This window comes from Trichosurus vulpecula, chromosome 3 (genome assembly GCF_011100635.1).
Source record: "Trichosurus vulpecula isolate mTriVul1 chromosome 3, mTriVul1.pri, whole genome shotgun sequence".
Lineage (NCBI taxonomy): Eukaryota > Metazoa > Chordata > Mammalia > Diprotodontia > Phalangeridae > Trichosurus > Trichosurus vulpecula.
In genome coordinates, this window is record NC_050575.1 from 245,053,611 (window position 1) to 245,070,903 (window position 17,293).

General features: G+C 35.7%; 1 protein-coding gene and 1 pseudogene across 1 annotated transcript in view; both read right to left on the reverse strand.

The window, feature by feature from the left end:
* The window catches only part of SNTG2 (syntrophin gamma 2), a 698,484-nt gene that overhangs the window by 530,003 nt on the left and 151,188 nt on the right, over positions 1-17,293 (reverse strand). The window lies entirely within an intron of this gene.
* LOC118844965 lies at positions 7,299-7,729 on the reverse strand (annotated as a pseudogene).

The window sequence follows — 17,293 nt, forward strand, 5'->3', positions numbered from 1 at the left end:
TATCTTTTTATCCTTCTCTCAAATCTTGAGTTTCAAAGTTAAATTTTCCACTCAGCTCTGGTCTTTTCATCAGGAATGCTTGAAAACCTTCTATTTCATTGAATATCCATTTTTTCCCCATGAATGATTATGCTCAGTTTTGATAGGTAAGTGATTCTTGGTTGTAATCCTAGCTCCTTTGCCTTTCAGAATATCATATTCCAAGATCTCTGATCCTTTAATGTCAAAGGTACTAAATACTGTTATCTTAACTATGGCTCCATGATATTTGAATTTTTTTCTGGCTGCTTGCAATGTTTTCTCATTGATATGGGGGCTCTGGATATTGACTGTAATATTCCTGGGTTCATTTTGGGATCTCTTTCAGAAGGTAATTAGTAATTCTTTCCATTTCTATTTTAGCTTCTGCTTCCAGAATATCAGGGCAATTTTCCATGATGATTTCTTGAAAGATGGTATTTAGGCTCTTTTTTGATCATGGCTTTCAAGTAGACCATAATTCCTATGTTACCTCTCTTTGATCTGTTTCCCAGGTCAGTTGTTTTTCCAATGGGAAATTTCTCTTCTATTTTTTCATTCTTTTTGTTTTGTTTTATTGTTTCTTTATGTCTCATGAAGTTATTAGCCTCCAATCATCCAATTATAATTTTTTAATAATTATTTTCTTCAGTGAGCATTTGTGCTTCCTTTTCCATTTGGTCAATTTTTCTAATTTGTTAAGGAGTTCTTTACTTCTATGATTTTTTGTTCATCTTTTTCTGTTTGACCCATTCCCCTTTTTAAAGCATTTTTCATTGGATTTTTGTGCCTCTTTTACCATTTGTTCCATTCAGTTTTTCAAGGTATTATTTCTTTAGTATTTTGGGGGCCTCCTTTACCAAATTGTTGACTCTTTTTTCATGATTTTCTTGCATCACTATCAGTTCTTTTCCTAATTTTTCTCAACTTCTATTATATGATTTTTAGGATCCTTTTTTGAGCTATTCCAGGAATTATTTCAGACCTGAGACCAATCCACATTTTTCTTTGAGGCTTTGGATGTAGCTCTTTTGATTTTGTTGTCTTCTGAGTTTGTGTCTCAATCTTCGCTCATATCATCTATGGACAGGATCTTTTTTGTTGTTGATGTTGTTGCTGTTTGTTCATTTTTCCCATCCTATTTCTCAACATTTAGATTTATATTAAGGTTGGACACTGCTCCGGGGGTGGAGCAGTATTGTTTCAAGCACCAAGTTTTGTGTGTCACTGGTTTCAGAGCTAGCTCTGGGGGTTTGTAAGCTTTCAGACCGTCCAACATGGCAGGATCCAAGGAAAGGTGTGCTCGTTGATCTCTTGGCCTGTGCTCAGGCCTATGAGCAGCCACAAGCACTATTTTCTGCCCTGAAACTGAGACCAAAGTCTTCAATACCCTGTGACTACAACCTCTGGTGTGCTAGCTGGGCTTTTAAAAAAATGTATACAGGAGAAATATGTATGGTATATCAGATGTGTGTTAGAGCTGGCTCAGACTAGGTCATGAGAGGAGATTATTAAATTTTCAGTGAGAGCATTTGTACTTTGGAATTTGGCAAATGCTACAAATAAAGGTGTGATTTATTATTTTGTTAATTATATAATCCCAAGAAAGTGATAGGAAAATGTTAATAATGTGGATTAAACAAGTTAAAATTTGTTGTATTTTTTTCTGATTTGAAATTTATTAAATATTTACCAGTAAACCTGGTAACAGAAATGATGCTTGACTTTATCATGTAATAGTAATAGCTTACAATTAATTTATTTTACAAGGCCCATTTTTTCCAAGACACAAGGAAGTCTATAGGATACCTTTTAGTTGACAGATAAGGAAACTTGCTTAGATAAATTAAATGGCTTGCCCAAACTCACACAATTAGGAAATTTCAGATTCAGGGATCCACACTCAGTTTTCTTCTAACTGAACAATTCATTTACATTAATTTTTTCTGCCTTTGGGTTCTAATCCTGACTATACCACATCAACTGTCTGTGTGACCATGAAATTTTTCATATTACAGGTTGAATAATTAAGCTTTGTGATATGGAAGCCAAAAAGAGGAGAAAATCCTCCTGCTAGGCTGCATTCAGAAAGGTATGATATTCAGGATTAGGCAAGTGATAGCCCCAGGATGTTCTACCTTAGTCACATCCCATCTGGAATATTGTTTTCAGTTCTATGTAGCATAATTTTTGAACGACTTTAGAAAGCTGGTTAACATCCAGAGGAGCATAATTAGAATGGTGAAGGGCCTTGAATTAATGTCACATGAAGACTGATTAAAAGAACTGGGAATATTTGTCCTAAAGAAGTTTTACTATGATATGATGGCTCTCAATAAGAACTTGCGAAAAGATGGAAATACATATACACACACAGACACCCATGTGCATATGTCTATTTATTCCACTTGGCCGCAGAGGTCAGAACTAAAAATAATTGGTAGAAGTCTGAAAAATGATGGATTTGGACTAGATGAATTCCAAAACCCCTTAGAGCTCTGAATCTACTATCACATAATACTAATTTGCCAAGAGTTAAATTGTAAAATTAGGGAGATATATGACCAGAAAAGTAAGTGGTTGGCATGCATGAAGAGAGAAGGATGAGATGTTGTATGTTATATTGACATCCATGCAGTCATGTCATGTAGACGTTGCCCAGCCCATTTAGTACAATCACAGGAAATGATATAGAGGAAGATATGAGCACATAGCCTACAATTAGAAGTACTGGATTGGTTTTTATCTGTACAACTAGAAGAAGATTCCCTACCCAAGAATTCTCACACCAATGATAGCTACATCACAAATCCTTTTAAATATGGAAAATATTTGTACAAATTAAAATTATCCTGAAGTAAGATATGTTAGAAGTTGTGAATTTCCCCTTCCTAGAAGTCTTCCAAAAAGGCTAGATGTCTACTTTTCAGGGATATTATAAAGAAAGTTCCATTTCAGAAAAGTTTTGGACCTAATGACCTCTAAAGAAACTTCTAGCTTTGAGATTGTTTTATTCTAATCTTTTTTAAACTTTCACAAAATACTATTTTATTTAGACCCTTATTTAGGAAAAAGAACTGTTGTATTATGCTATCCATATAAATGTTACAAACAGAAGCTTTGATACTGATTTTCACACTTAAATAGTACAAAGAGAAAAAAAAAAACATCAAAATACTGAGTGATTATTGATAGCTGAATGTAAAAATAAATCCAAGGCAAGAGATTTCTTCCTAGACATACAAAACCTTAAAGAGAAATACCAATTACTAACACTATCTTAAATGTCTGCCTCAAAATGATATAAACAGAGATAGTGATAGTACTGGTTAATTACTGCTGTTAGAGGCTATCTGCTTCTCAGTGCAGATACACAACATGGTACACACAAAAATAAGTTCCCTATTATTCACAAAACAGAAATAGAATATACAGAGCAGGGCCTACCTATTGCAGGATTGCATACACTTTACTAATAGAGGAGCTTTAGGTGGTTTATGTAGATCACAGAAACATTTTTTTTTAAATGCAATTTATTTATTTAACATATTTGGTTTTCAGCATTGATTTTCACAACAGTTTGAATTACAAATTTTCTCCCCATTTCTACCCTCCCCCCCCCACTCCAAGATGGCTTATATTCTGGTTGCCCTGTTCCCCAGTCAGTCCTCCCCTCTATCACCCCCCTCCCCTCTCATCCCCTTTTCCCTTCCTTTCTTGTAGGACAAGATAAATTTCTATGCCCCATTGCCTGTGTATCTTATTTTTTAGTTGCATACAAAAACTTTTTTTGTTTTTGAACATCTGATTTTAAAAACTTTGAGTTCCAAATTCCCTTCCCTCTTCCCTTCCCACCCACCCTCCCTAAGAAGTTGAGCAATTCAACCTAGGCCACACATGTATTATTATATATAACCCTTCCACAATACTCATGTTATGAAAGGCTAACTACATTTTGCTCCTTCCCAGCCCATAACGCTTTATTGAATTTTCTCCCTTGACCCTGTCCCCTTTCCAAAGTGTTTGTTTTGATTACCTCCACCCCCATCTGCCCTTCCCTCCATCATCCCCCTGCCTTTTATTTTTTTTTTATCTTCCTCCCTCTTCTTTCCTGTGGGGTAAGATACCCAACTGAGTATGTATGGTATTCCCCCTCAGGCCAAATCTGATGAGAGCAAGGTTCACTCATTCCCCCCTCACCTGCCCTCTCCCCTCCTCCCATAGAACTGCTTCCTCTTGCCACCTTTATGCGAGATAATCCACCCCATTCTATCTCTCCCTATCTCCCTCTTTCAGTATGTTACTCTCTCATCCCTTAATTTCATTTTATTTCTTTTAGATATCTTCCCTTCATCTTCAACTCACCCTGTGTCTGCTCTCTCTCTTTTACATATATATATATATATATATATATATATATATATATATATATATATACACATAAACACATATATACACATACCCATACATACACATACATACATATACACATAGATATATACATACATACACATTCACTTATATATATACATAAACACATATATATATACACACATATATATACATACACATATATATACATACATATATATATACATATATATATGCATATTCCCTTCAACTACCCTAATACTGAGGTCTCATGAATCATACTCATCATCTTTCCATGTAGGAATGTAAACAAAACAGTTCAACTTTAGTAAGTCCCTTGCAATTTCCGTTTCTTGATTACCTTTTCATGCTTCTCTTGATTCTTGTGTTTGAAAGTCAAATTTTCTATTCAGTTCTGGTCTTTTCACTGAGAAAGCTTGAAAGTCCTCTATTTTATTGAAACTCCATATTTTGCCTTGGAACATGATACTCAGTTTTGCTGGGTAGGTGATTCTAGGTTTTAATCCTAGCTCCATTGACCTCCGGAATATCGCATTCCAAGCCCTTCAATCTCTTAATGTAGAAGCTGCCAGATCTTGGGTTATTCTGATTGGGTTTCCACAATACTCAAATTGTTTCTTTCTGGCTGTTTGCAGTATTTTCTCCTTGATCTGGGTGCTCTGGAATTTGGCAACAATATTCCTAGGAGATTTCTTTTTGGGATCTATTTGAGGAGGCGATCGATGGATTCTTTCAATTTCTATTTTGCCCTGTGGCTCTAGAATATCAGGGCAGTTCTCCTTGATAATTTCCTGAAAGATGGTATCTAGGCTCTTTTTTTGATCATGGCTTTCAGGTAGTCCAATAATTTTTAAATTATCTCTCCTGGATCTATTTTCTAGATCAGTGGTTTTTCCAAGGAGATATTTCACATTGTCTTCCATTTTTTCATTCCTTTGATTCTGTTTTATAATATCCTGAATTCTCATAAAGTCACTAGCTTCCACTTGCTCCAATCTAATTTTTAAAGTAGTATTTTCTTCAGTGGTCTTTTGGACCTCCTTTTCCATTTGGCTAATTCTGCCTTTCAAGGCATTCTTCTCCTCATTGGCTTTTTGGAGCTCTTTTGCCATTTGAGTTAGTCTGTTTTTTAAGGTGTTGTTTTCTTCAGTGTATTTTTCAGTATTTTTTTGGGTCTCCTTTAGCAAGTCATTGACTTGTTTTTCATGGTTTTCTCGCATCCTTCTCATTTCTCTTCCCAATTTTTCCTCTACTTCTCTAACTTGCTTTTCGAAATCCTTTTTTAGTTCTTCTATGGCCTGGGGCCAGTTCATGTTTTTCTTGGAGGCTTTGGTTGTAGGCTCTATGACTTTGTTGTCTTCTTTAGGCTGTATGTTTTGGTCTTCTTTGTCACCAAAGAAAGAATCCAAAGTCTGAGACTGAATCTGGGCACGTTTTTGCTGCCTGGCCATATTCCCAACCAACTAACTTGACCTTTGAGTTTTTCAGTGGGGTATGACTGCTTGTAGACTACAGAGTTCTATGTTCCACGTTTGGGGGGGAGGTGCCAGCTCTGCCGCACCAGCACTGCTCCTTCCCCAAGGACCCCCAACCCGAACTGGGCTCAGATCTTCGGCAGGCTGTGCACCCCTGCTCTGATCCGCCACTTAATTCCTCCCACCAGGTGGGCCTGGAGCCGGAAGCAGCAGCAGCCGTAGCTGCCCCACCTCCGCTGCCCCCAGGGCTGGAAGCCGAACCGCGAACTCCTTCCACTCCCGCAGCTTTTCCCACTAACCTTCTCCGCAGTCTTTGGTGTTTGTGGGTTGAGAAGTCTCGTAACTGCCGCAGCTCACTGAATCAGGGCGCTAGGGCCCCCTCCGCCCGGCTTCTGGTCTGGATAGTCCACCGCCGCTCAGGCTGGGCTCTGCTCCACTGCTTTCCCAGCTCCCAGCTCCGTGTGGAATAGACCTCACCCAGAGACCATCCAGGCTGTCCTGGGCTGGAACCCTGCTTCCCTCTGCTGTTCTGTGGGTTCTGCCATTCTAGAATTGGTTCAGAGCCATTTTTATAGGTTTTTGGAGGGACTCGGGTACGGAGTTCACTCTAGTCCGTGCTTACCAGCCGCCATCTTGGCTCCGCCCCCCACAGAAACATTTTGATCCTTATCCACTGAATAAGAATCACATCCCTCATTGTTGGTTGAGCTAACTCTATGGGAGCTGTGATGGATAATGAACCATTTTAGTGATCTCCTATAATGGTAATGTAATTTGAATATCTTCCCATCATTAATAGGCCCACATGACCTGCTTAAGTCAAATGGAAGCCTAAGTCACAGGAAGCCTGTGGTGGGAGGAGCTTCTTGAAGGGTGAATCAGAACGGATGTTGGTCTGAGCAGTTAGAGTTGAGGGAGTGAGAGGAAGAAAGCAAGCAGCTAGCTGTAAGTTTTTATTTGTGGGAAGTCCCTAGTAGGGGGAACGCTTGGGAATGGCTCTGCCCCTTACATTGTTATTGTGTATGGATTTATTTTTTGCTCTGATGGGTTTGGTTTTCTGGTGTTAGGATGTGACTGCTGTTGGAATAAATGTTTTGGTTCTGTCTTCCATATAGATAGTCTGTTATATTTTCCAATTCAGAACTATACCAGTATATTCATAGCTACCATCAGTGCTGTGAATATTGCATTGGCAATACATATCCCCAGAAATCACACTATAGAAGAATTAAGCCTAAAACCCAACACAACAGTCTATCAATCTAGAAATAATAAGTATAGTCTTTTCTTTCAGTATAAACTGGGGGAACTTGTCTTTTCTGAGTGTGTGCAGTCATGGCACTTGATGAAGTCATGGTTGCTTCACTGGACTCCCTGAGATCAAAATATGGCCAGCGTAAGGCCACAGTTAGGTTAAGAACTTTCCATGACCTGCCTCAACTCCTCAAACAATGGGAAAAAAGGTTTTTTTTTGAGGCTGACAATCAGTCCACCATTAGCACTGCTGCTTGCTAAGAAACTCACCACCAATGGTAACCATTCAAATTGGACCACTTGGTATGTGTTGTAGTAGCAAATGATACTTTCAATTTTTGAAAGTCCATGTATGTTGCCCTGTTCCGAAAGTACAAAGGAAAGCAGGTTTCACAGCATGCTCTGGAGCATTATTATCTGCTAACTAGAAGTTTCTTTTTATATAAATCTCTGCTATAAGCTTGTTTTCTTGTGATTTGCCTTTTCTCCTTTGATAACAGGTATTCTATCCCTGTCTGAGACTACAAAGGCATAAAGACCTTCGATACTTAGTAGCTTTTTTAGAGGAATCTCTTCAAATCATCCAACATGATGACCCCCTTCTTTGGGGATGGTTACTACATGTGGCACAGACTGCTGAGGCTGCAGCTGTCCTCAACCACAGGGAGCTCTGACTGCTTAGAGCTGCTTCTTGTTGAACCCACTGTCACATGATTACTTTCATTCTAATCTTAAAGAAAATGCATTAAGCCTTAAAACCACATTTTTAAAAAGTTGATGATACATCATCATAAATGCATTAAAGTAATAAAATTGTTACTCAGTTTTCAATGGTTTCATTTATCAACAATCATAAGTAACTGATGACAACATTTAATGGCTAATAAATTATTTTTTTGAGTTTTGAGATGTGTCTCAATTTAATAAGGTTTTACAATAATCAGAAGTTTGTGAAATTAATTAAATTTTAACAACTGAGTAAATAGAGATTATTTCAATGCTTCACGAAATTTTCATTATAGTAAATTAAGGATTATCCGATCAAAGTTTGCCAAAATTTTTTTTATTGAATCTTTACCTGTTAAATAGGATATTTTACTGAACCAAAACCAAGTTATTTCATAGTTAATCACACTTTGATTCTGTATAATTTCATATGAATAAGAAGGTAGTTTGCAACATTCTAATATAGTGGCAAGTACCTTGTCTTTTTTTTTAAAAAGAATCCAGGTCATAATACTAACTGTTATTACAAATTTGACTTGAAGAAGTCAGGTCATTTTGCTTTGAGGGCCCATAATTACTTATTAGCAAATCTAGAAAACTTCCCTTTATCTCTAAATCCCCAAATCCTATGTGTTATATTATTGTTTTACAATCTACAACCAATTTGTTTCTTTTAATAGTTGAAATAACCCTTTCTGTATTCTCCATCTCATAAATCAGAAAAGTGTTTTTTTTTAAACTTCCGATCTTAGTTAGAAAGTAGAAGGGTATGGTACTCTCTTCCATGCCCACTGACTCCAAATCTACTGTTCTTTACACTGATAATGCTGATCAAATTGGATGAATAATGAAATTAAAATATGACAAAGAGAAGTAATAAAATAATTTTCCTATTTAGTCCTAGTCTACCTCTGGTCAGCTGTAATCTCTTGGTTTGGGTATGATTGAAAATACATTTTTCCATTAAAAAAAAGAAAACCCTTCTTCCCTTTATCAAAATTTTAAATATTCTTAATAGGACTTACTAGAAGATAAAAATAGAAAAAAATAACAGAACATATTAGAAAACATAAGAGCATTTATTAAATTTCTAGGAAAGAATGTCCCCTAACACTTTATACAGATATTCCAAGAATGAATTAAAGAGATCTAAGACAAAAGAAAAGTCCTAAAAATAGAAAATAGCACTTTTGTGGTAGCAATGAACTTGAAACAAAGTAGGCACCAATGGATAGGGAAATTCTAAATAGTTTGGGGCATAAAATACAACACATTATTATTTTGCACTAAGAAATACTAACATTAATGATTTCATGGATACGTTCCAAAAAAACAAAAAGGGGGGAATATGAATAAATTAGTCAATAAATTAAAACTTATGAATCACCTACAATGTTCTAGGCACTGTGCTAAGTGATGGCAATACAAAGAAAGGTAAAAGATATTCCATAATATCAAGAAGCCCACAAGCTAACAGGGAGAAACACATAAGAACTTGTAAAAATGAATACAGAGTAAATAAAATCTACAAAGGAATAAAAATAATGTAAATAAAAAAATAAATTATGAAAACATGACATAATGATCTCAAGAAGAGATAATAAACATATTTCCACATTCTCAACAGAGATCTCATCAAAGGGACAAAGTTGGGAGATAACGAGTCAGAATTATGCATACGCTGTCAGATACTTTCATTGCATCAATTGCTTTTGATTAATATTTTTTTCTTTGTTCCAGAAAATTAATGTTTCAAAACTGGTAGGTAAGAAAGGGAGGGAACACCTTACAATTCATTATTATTATTACTATTACTATTATTATTATTATTATATAAAACATAAGAAATCAATAAAAATTAGTAATAATAATTCAACTAATTATTTTCATAAAATTATGAAAATGAAAGTATTAATACCAACAATTCCTGTTAGATTATGAAAAAATGACAGAATATATATCACCTGTTTCAAGCTGCAAAATTTTAACACCTTAAAATGCTTGCTATTATTGACTGACCTACTGAATACATAACAATATATGATACTCGAATTACATATCAGAAACCCCTACATTTCATGAACTAACAGACTACAATATCACCATACCATAAAAAAAGACCTCAAAATATCCAGAATAACTGTACCAATGTACTGTATGGAACCAGATTATTATAACATCTCAAATAATTGTGCACAATTGCCTGGACCATAATATAGATTCATAAAATCTTATGGAACAATGTTTTAAAAAGTCAATGTTCGTAGATTTGGTACTTAAGTACCAAAAGCCCACAATTGCCATGATATATGGAACAAAATGTTTTAAATAATATAGAGAACTAATAGACATGACTGGAAAAATCACATGAGAACAGATCAAGGAAAACATAGAGTGTATAACCTTGGCCCTCTTCTCTCAGTGTCACACAGGATTTATCTGCCAGAGTACTCTGAGGAAGTGTTTGAGAAGACTTTTTCTCTAATACCATTGGATAGAGTTGCCATTAACTTGTTTTCCCTGTATTGCTGTTGGCCAGTGATTAGGATCCTAGTTCCATTCAACCACTTATCATCACTTGGCTTTTTTTAAAGTAATTTTATCCCAAAGATACGGCAAGAACAAAAATATGATCTTTTCCCTAAGAGGCATACTCTCCCATACATCACTTGGACCTCAGGGGACATAGGCTTGAACTATAGCTCCTATTCCATTTGATCTCACCAAGTTCACACCCAGACAGTGTACACCTGTCTCATGTGTCCATGTCTCAGGTACAACTGGGCTAAAGTCTCAAGCTTAACTTTCATAGGTTATTTCTTGTTCCTCAGGGCATAGCTGCTATACTGTCTGCAAAACCCAGACTGGACTGTTAGTCACAGAATTCTGGGGCTTAATCTCTCAACCTTTAGAAACTTTCAGAGTTGATATGCACTCTCCCAAGATGCCATCAGTTAAGACATCAGCAATTGAACTCAAAAGACAGAGGGAAAAGAGAATGTGGCTGATGCTGGCAGGCCTATTTCAATGCCTCCATAGCAAATCAAGATTCTCTTCTTTAGGTAGCAGGCCTGAATCAGTTAAAGGAGTTCTATGCATGTTTCACAATCTCTCTTTACACAGTGACTATAGTTTCTCCAAGGCACTTCCCTTACATTCTCACTATGCTCATAGAAGTAAGCTCCTTAATTTCTCCATGTGGATAGATATTATGCCAGGAGCTCTGGCCATGCAGCAGACCTCCCATCACATTTATATGATCTCTGTTGTTCTCTGTGCCATTGGAGTTTTTCTAAGGGCAGTTTCATTGAAACTACAGAATATGAGCTTTTCATAGGGTCTCATACTTTTCATAGGGTCATAGACAGAGTTGCTAAGAGACTTTAGAGTCCAACCTCTTCATTTTACGAATAAGGAAATGAAGGAAGAGAGAGATTAGTAACTTGGACCCAGGACTTCCTAATCGCAAGTCCAGTTCCTACACACTACAACATTTATTCAAATGTTTTTAAGGCATTTATTTCATCTTCTATAGTCTGAGAACACTTAATACGAAAGAACAATGGTGGGATAATAACTTGTAGCAGGATTATTTCTACTTGAATCCTATTGAATAAAATGAGAACTTTCTAAAAATAATAATAATAGCTACTGACATTTATGCAGCTCTTTAAATTTTGGGAAACATTTTACACATATTATCTTATTTAATCATACAAAAAAACTTGCGAGATAGATGTTAGAGGTATTATTATCCCCATTCTATAGATGAAGACACTGAAGTTCAGGGCAATTAAATCAGTTTTCCTATTGTCACATAGCTGATAAATGTCAGAGGTGGGATTTAAACATAATTCTCCATGTGAATCCAGGTTCCAGGAGATGAAAGAATTAATCATACACACCTGCTTATTTTAATATCCTGATGATTCAAAGTCACTAGATATCCAGTGCCCATGCATACAGAGCAGAGACAGAATGAATTCTGCGTGAGCAAAATAACAACAAGAATAATAACATAGTATTATAACATAATTGTAACAAGAAGGCCAGTTTGGGTATAGCAGAGTTTTCAGGAAGCAGAGGAATATATAGAGAGGTTAGAAAACTAGGCTGGAGTCAGGTTTTAAAAGACAAAGAAAGGAATTCACGTGTGAACCTAGAAGTAATAGGGAGCCAACGGGTTTTAGTGAGTAGGAAAGTGACATATTCTGACTGGTATGTAAGGAAATTAACTTAGGCAGGTACATGGAGGAAGCCTGGATAGGAGAGAGATTCGAATCAAGCAGATGAATTAGGAGCCAATACAGGCAAAAAGTCATGAGATGAGGGTCTAAACCAGGGCAGTGGCTGTGTAAGCTGAGAGGTTATGGATGGAAGAGTGAATATACACAAACATGCATGCATGCATACATGCATACATAAACATACATGTATGTGTGTATCCATATATTCCAATGATATCTTCTGGAAGTGAAGAGGGCCAAGATAAGCCCTTTAAGCACAAGATTATGTTCATTTTAGAATAGAATTTATTCTTTAGTCTACTAATATATTGAATGTATATAAAAAGTAGTTCTAATGATCCAGGTAGGAGGTAAGATATGAATTATGAGCTGGGGAGATGAGAGACTGAGAAAGAGATAGGAAGAAATTCCGAAGAGAGTAATTTCATGTAAAGCCAGAGGAGACAGAATATCCAGCTGATTCTTGTTCAAGGTAGAAAACGGTTCAGAAAGACCAGTAAAGATAATGACTGAAAAAAGCCCATGAGATCTGACCCCTGCACATTGGAAATATTTTGGCAATTAAGATTGTTGGCATCTGTGGAAAGAGCCAGTTTGCAAAGTAACACAAGAGGATATGGAGACAAAGAGTTCCATGTAATTTTTTTGAGTATGGTAAGGTGTAACAAAGGTACTGTGACTTAACGATGGCTTAATTCCAATTCCACAGTATAGGAACTTGGGATTTCACAAGTCAGGAGAATCAAAAGAAGAAAGATATCTAGCACAGAGGAGATTATATATTTCAAAGAAACAAGTAAAGAACTAGTAGAGAGTTAGAATTTTAAAATTTTAGAGAGAAATGAATGAATAAGGGGGCACTCTGTTGAAGAGAGGCAGTGATGACAGGAGAAGGGCTATCACATTATCATAAACTAGAATAAAAGAGTAGAAAGACGAGGATAATTTCCAGGGGTTTTGAGATTAAGAAAATGGAGAAAAGGAGGGAACTGAGGGTGAATGGCCTCTTTTCTCTTGGACATTATGAGCAAGATACTTCGCTGGAGGTTGTAAGAGGTATGGAAATCTTGAGGGAAGAGAAGGTTTAAAACACACATGTGGAGAATTGGAATGAGGAAGGTGAATATATCTGTGACTGCATGGGCATAAGGAACTGCTCTCCAAAAGTGGAATGGGTAGCCTTGAGCAGTGTCAAGTCCCCCCAACCCTACCAATCCTACCATGCAAGTCTTCAAGAAAAGGATGGATGGCCATATCAGGTAACTTCCCATATCTCTACATATCTATAGATGTATAATTCTACATATATGATTGTATATAAACACACAATATGCATGTGTGTATATGCATATATATGCACATGTGTGCATATATATCTATGTGTATATGTATGTGTGCATGTAGGCTACATTCTATACACACATATATACATATATTCATATATAACATATAGATGTTTATGATACACATTCTATGAATGGTTTATAAATTTAAATGAAAATTCTAATTTGACATATACAAATTCTAAATATTTATTTTCATCATTCAATTATATTTGACATACATTTCTCATAATAGTTATTTTATTATTTAATACTTATTTAATTGCTTCAAGGGCTGCAGTGATCAAAAAATTGTCAACTCTCTGATAAGGAGTTCCTTTGAAATTAGGCAGATTGGTTCTAAGGCAACAGTCAACATAGTCTACTGCTGGCTTTCTATTTGGAAAATTTCCCAGCTTTTCTTACCACCTGTTAGAGATTACTTTCAGTCAGCCTAGTATTGGAGAATAAAAGGCACCTCCATCTCAAGTAGGAAGAAATGTAATAAAAGATATTGGGGATTCATCTTCTATAGTCCCAAAGCAGACATAACATTTTCACTTCTTTTCAATTACTGAATATCTCCCTGGTCAGTTCCAGTGGTATTTCCCCTTCCAATATAAAAGTACAACATATTTGTAAATCTTGCAATATGCTCAATTCATTGGATGAATAACACTATTTGCAATCCATAACTGTTCTAGGTACTATAAAATAGTACAAAAGCAAAACACATGACTTCTGTTCTAACTCACAGAATCTATAGTGTAACTGGAGAGATAAAAATAATATGTAACAATGGCCAGTAGTATAAGAAAGAATCATCTCCGCAAACCTTTCTTGAGTATCTACTGGATACAGGTTACCATGCTAGGTTCTGGGAATAGGAAGAATTTAAATACTAATTAATAATTAAATAAAAATAAATATTGAATTTCATGAATTTCATGCAATGGAATTTCAATACCACAGTATTCAGTTAAGAAAGAACAGAGAGTGAGCTAAAACATTAAATGTGAATTAAGGAGATGCCCATCAATTGGGGGAATGGCTAAACAAGTTGTGGAATGTGATTGCAATAAAATGTTATTGTGCTGTAAGAAATGACGTGTAGGATGATTTCAGAAAAAGTTGGAAAGACTTATATGAACTGATGCATATTGAAGTGTCAGAACCAGGAGAACATTCTACACAGTAACAGCAATATTATTCAATGATAGATTTTGAATGACTTGGGTATTCTCAGCAATACAGTGATCCAGGACAACGATTTTGCATGGTTAAACGACTTATATGCCAACTTTGGATGGAAAGGAACAGAACCAGATGAGCAACAGCTGTGTCTGGGTTTTCAGACACCATCAAATCTCTTTCATTTGGAGGATCACTGGCCCAGGAAAGTAATAAAGGCAGACAGCTGTGATTTAACATATATTATGCAGGAGGGAAGCTCATGACTTTTGGCTATATTGTGATGAGACTCTTCTAGAGCAAGAGATTGCAAATTAAAATAAATTCTTCCAGGATTCTGGTATATTAATGTTTAGAGTAGCTAGGATCTTTAGATATTATCTATTACTTTTCACATACATGTTGTCCCCTCATTACATTGTAAGCTCCTTGAGAGCAAGTAGTGATTTTTTTCATGTCCATTGCTTAGCAGAGGGCCTAACATATAGTAAGAGGTAGCAAGGTGACTGAGTTAAGGCAACCAGGGACCTAGAGTGAAGAAGACCTGAATTAAAATCCTGCCTTATATACTAATTAGTTGTGGGATCTGACCAACTCACAACCTCTGTCTGGCCCAGTTTTTTCATCTGTAAAATGAGCATAATAATAAAATCTCCCTCCCAGATCTGCTGAAAGTCAAATGAGATAGAATTTTCAAAGTACTTTGCAAACCTTAAAGTGTTATATAAATACTACTTGTTATTATTAATAAGTGCTATTTGGCTGATTCATAAATGGAGGGTTCAATCCTTTCATTTACAGATGAGAAAACTTACCAGAGAGAATAAGGACATATTGGTAGCTAAAAAGGGCCTCTTATCTCTAAATGCAATGATCTTGCAGCATTCAGAGGGGATATTGACTTTGAAATGACCTTGAAAGTACATGGATAGCTTTAGAAGTAGAAATGACTCTTCATCAGATCCTCCAAATTACTTGGTCTTCCATCATGACAAATGATAGCAGCTTTCTCAAAGCATCTTCAATCCATCTGTCATGGCATGTTTGTCAGCGCTTTCAATGGAAGAAAATCTAATAACCTTAATACTTGGTATTCACTAGAATTAGCAAGGAAAATCAGCTCCTAATATACGTAATTCAAACAGTCTACCTCTGACTATATTTAGTTCTCATATTATGTGATTTTAAAGAATTATATTTCTATGCACATAATTTATCTCAGTATGGTTTTCTTGCAAATGTTATACATATTTAAATCACAGTAATACCTAGTATAACAATTTACACTTACAGATGAGAAGTTACAATATGATTTATCTTTTGTGACTTATTTTTCAGTTTATAATAAGCAAGGATTACTGAAACCTAAGTGGACTAAAGCAGGAAAAAGGAATCACTTGATTTGCATAATCAGGTCCTAAGCCCCCTTGTCAAATATAAGGGCAATCTAGGAAAATCAATGCAATTATATTAACATTTTTCAATTAACAAAGAGTTTGAGACTCTAACCAAAATATCAAAACCAAAAATATTTCAAAGGCTTAATGATGGTGCTGGCTCCCAGCTTAAGAAGAATAAATTAAGGGTACGTAGTACAAATATAGTACAATGAGAGAATTAAAGAAAGCTTCACAACTTTGGAATCAAGGGGAACAAGAACTGAACACAAAACAAAGAACACCATCAGGTAAATAAACAATTAATTAGGTTTCAAGAATATTCAAATTTCCTCTCATTTCAATAAATTTAAAAGCCAAGCTATCATCTTGAAATGTGGAAGTATGGTACATTATTCTTTTCCCAGCATTTCCCTAAAACAAACTCGCTTATGAAACTGAACATCCTGAGTACTGAAATTAGAACTTTTTTATCCTCTATGGATTTACCTTTCAACATTAATGAATATTTAGGAAAATAAGGAATAATATAATACTATGAAGACTTCCCCCTTCCATTTGCCTTTTTCCCTTTTGTTTTTTGTTTGTATCTAACTCTTCCTTCTTCTTAAACTCTCATTTTCACTCAGAAACCAAGTTCTTTTTATCCTTTTTAGGACATTTTGAAATTCTGTCACTTCCCCTTTACATATGCTGCCACTACCTTGCCAGAGGTCCTCATTATCATCCATCCTTACTCTTCCCTCCATTTTTGCCTCTTCCAAACTACCTTGGATACTGCTACTAGAATACATTTTCTCACAAATAGATCAAATTTCATCACTCTTCTGCTCAAAAATCTTTAGCAGCTATCTAGTATCCAGTGAGAAAAATGCACTCTGAATGGAATTCAATGACCCTCACAATCTGATGCTACCCCACCTGAAGCATTCATCTAATGTTATTACCCTCTAAATAATCTCCATTCCATTTAAAGTGATCTTATTTTTTTGTCTCCTGAAAACACCATGCACTTTCCTCCCTCTATATTTTTCTTCATGTCCAGGATATACTCCCTTCCTCGTATTACTTATTGATTTTTTTCTTTTAGCCATTAATTATGATTTTATCTGTGTAGGAAATTCTCACTGTAGAAAATCCCTCTATAAAACCAATCAGACACATGAATTGATTACCACAGAATCAGGATCACAGATTTGGAATTGGGATTAGTCTTAATAATCATCTGAGTCCAATTTCTCATTTACCAGTGAGAAAAACTAGGCCTAGAA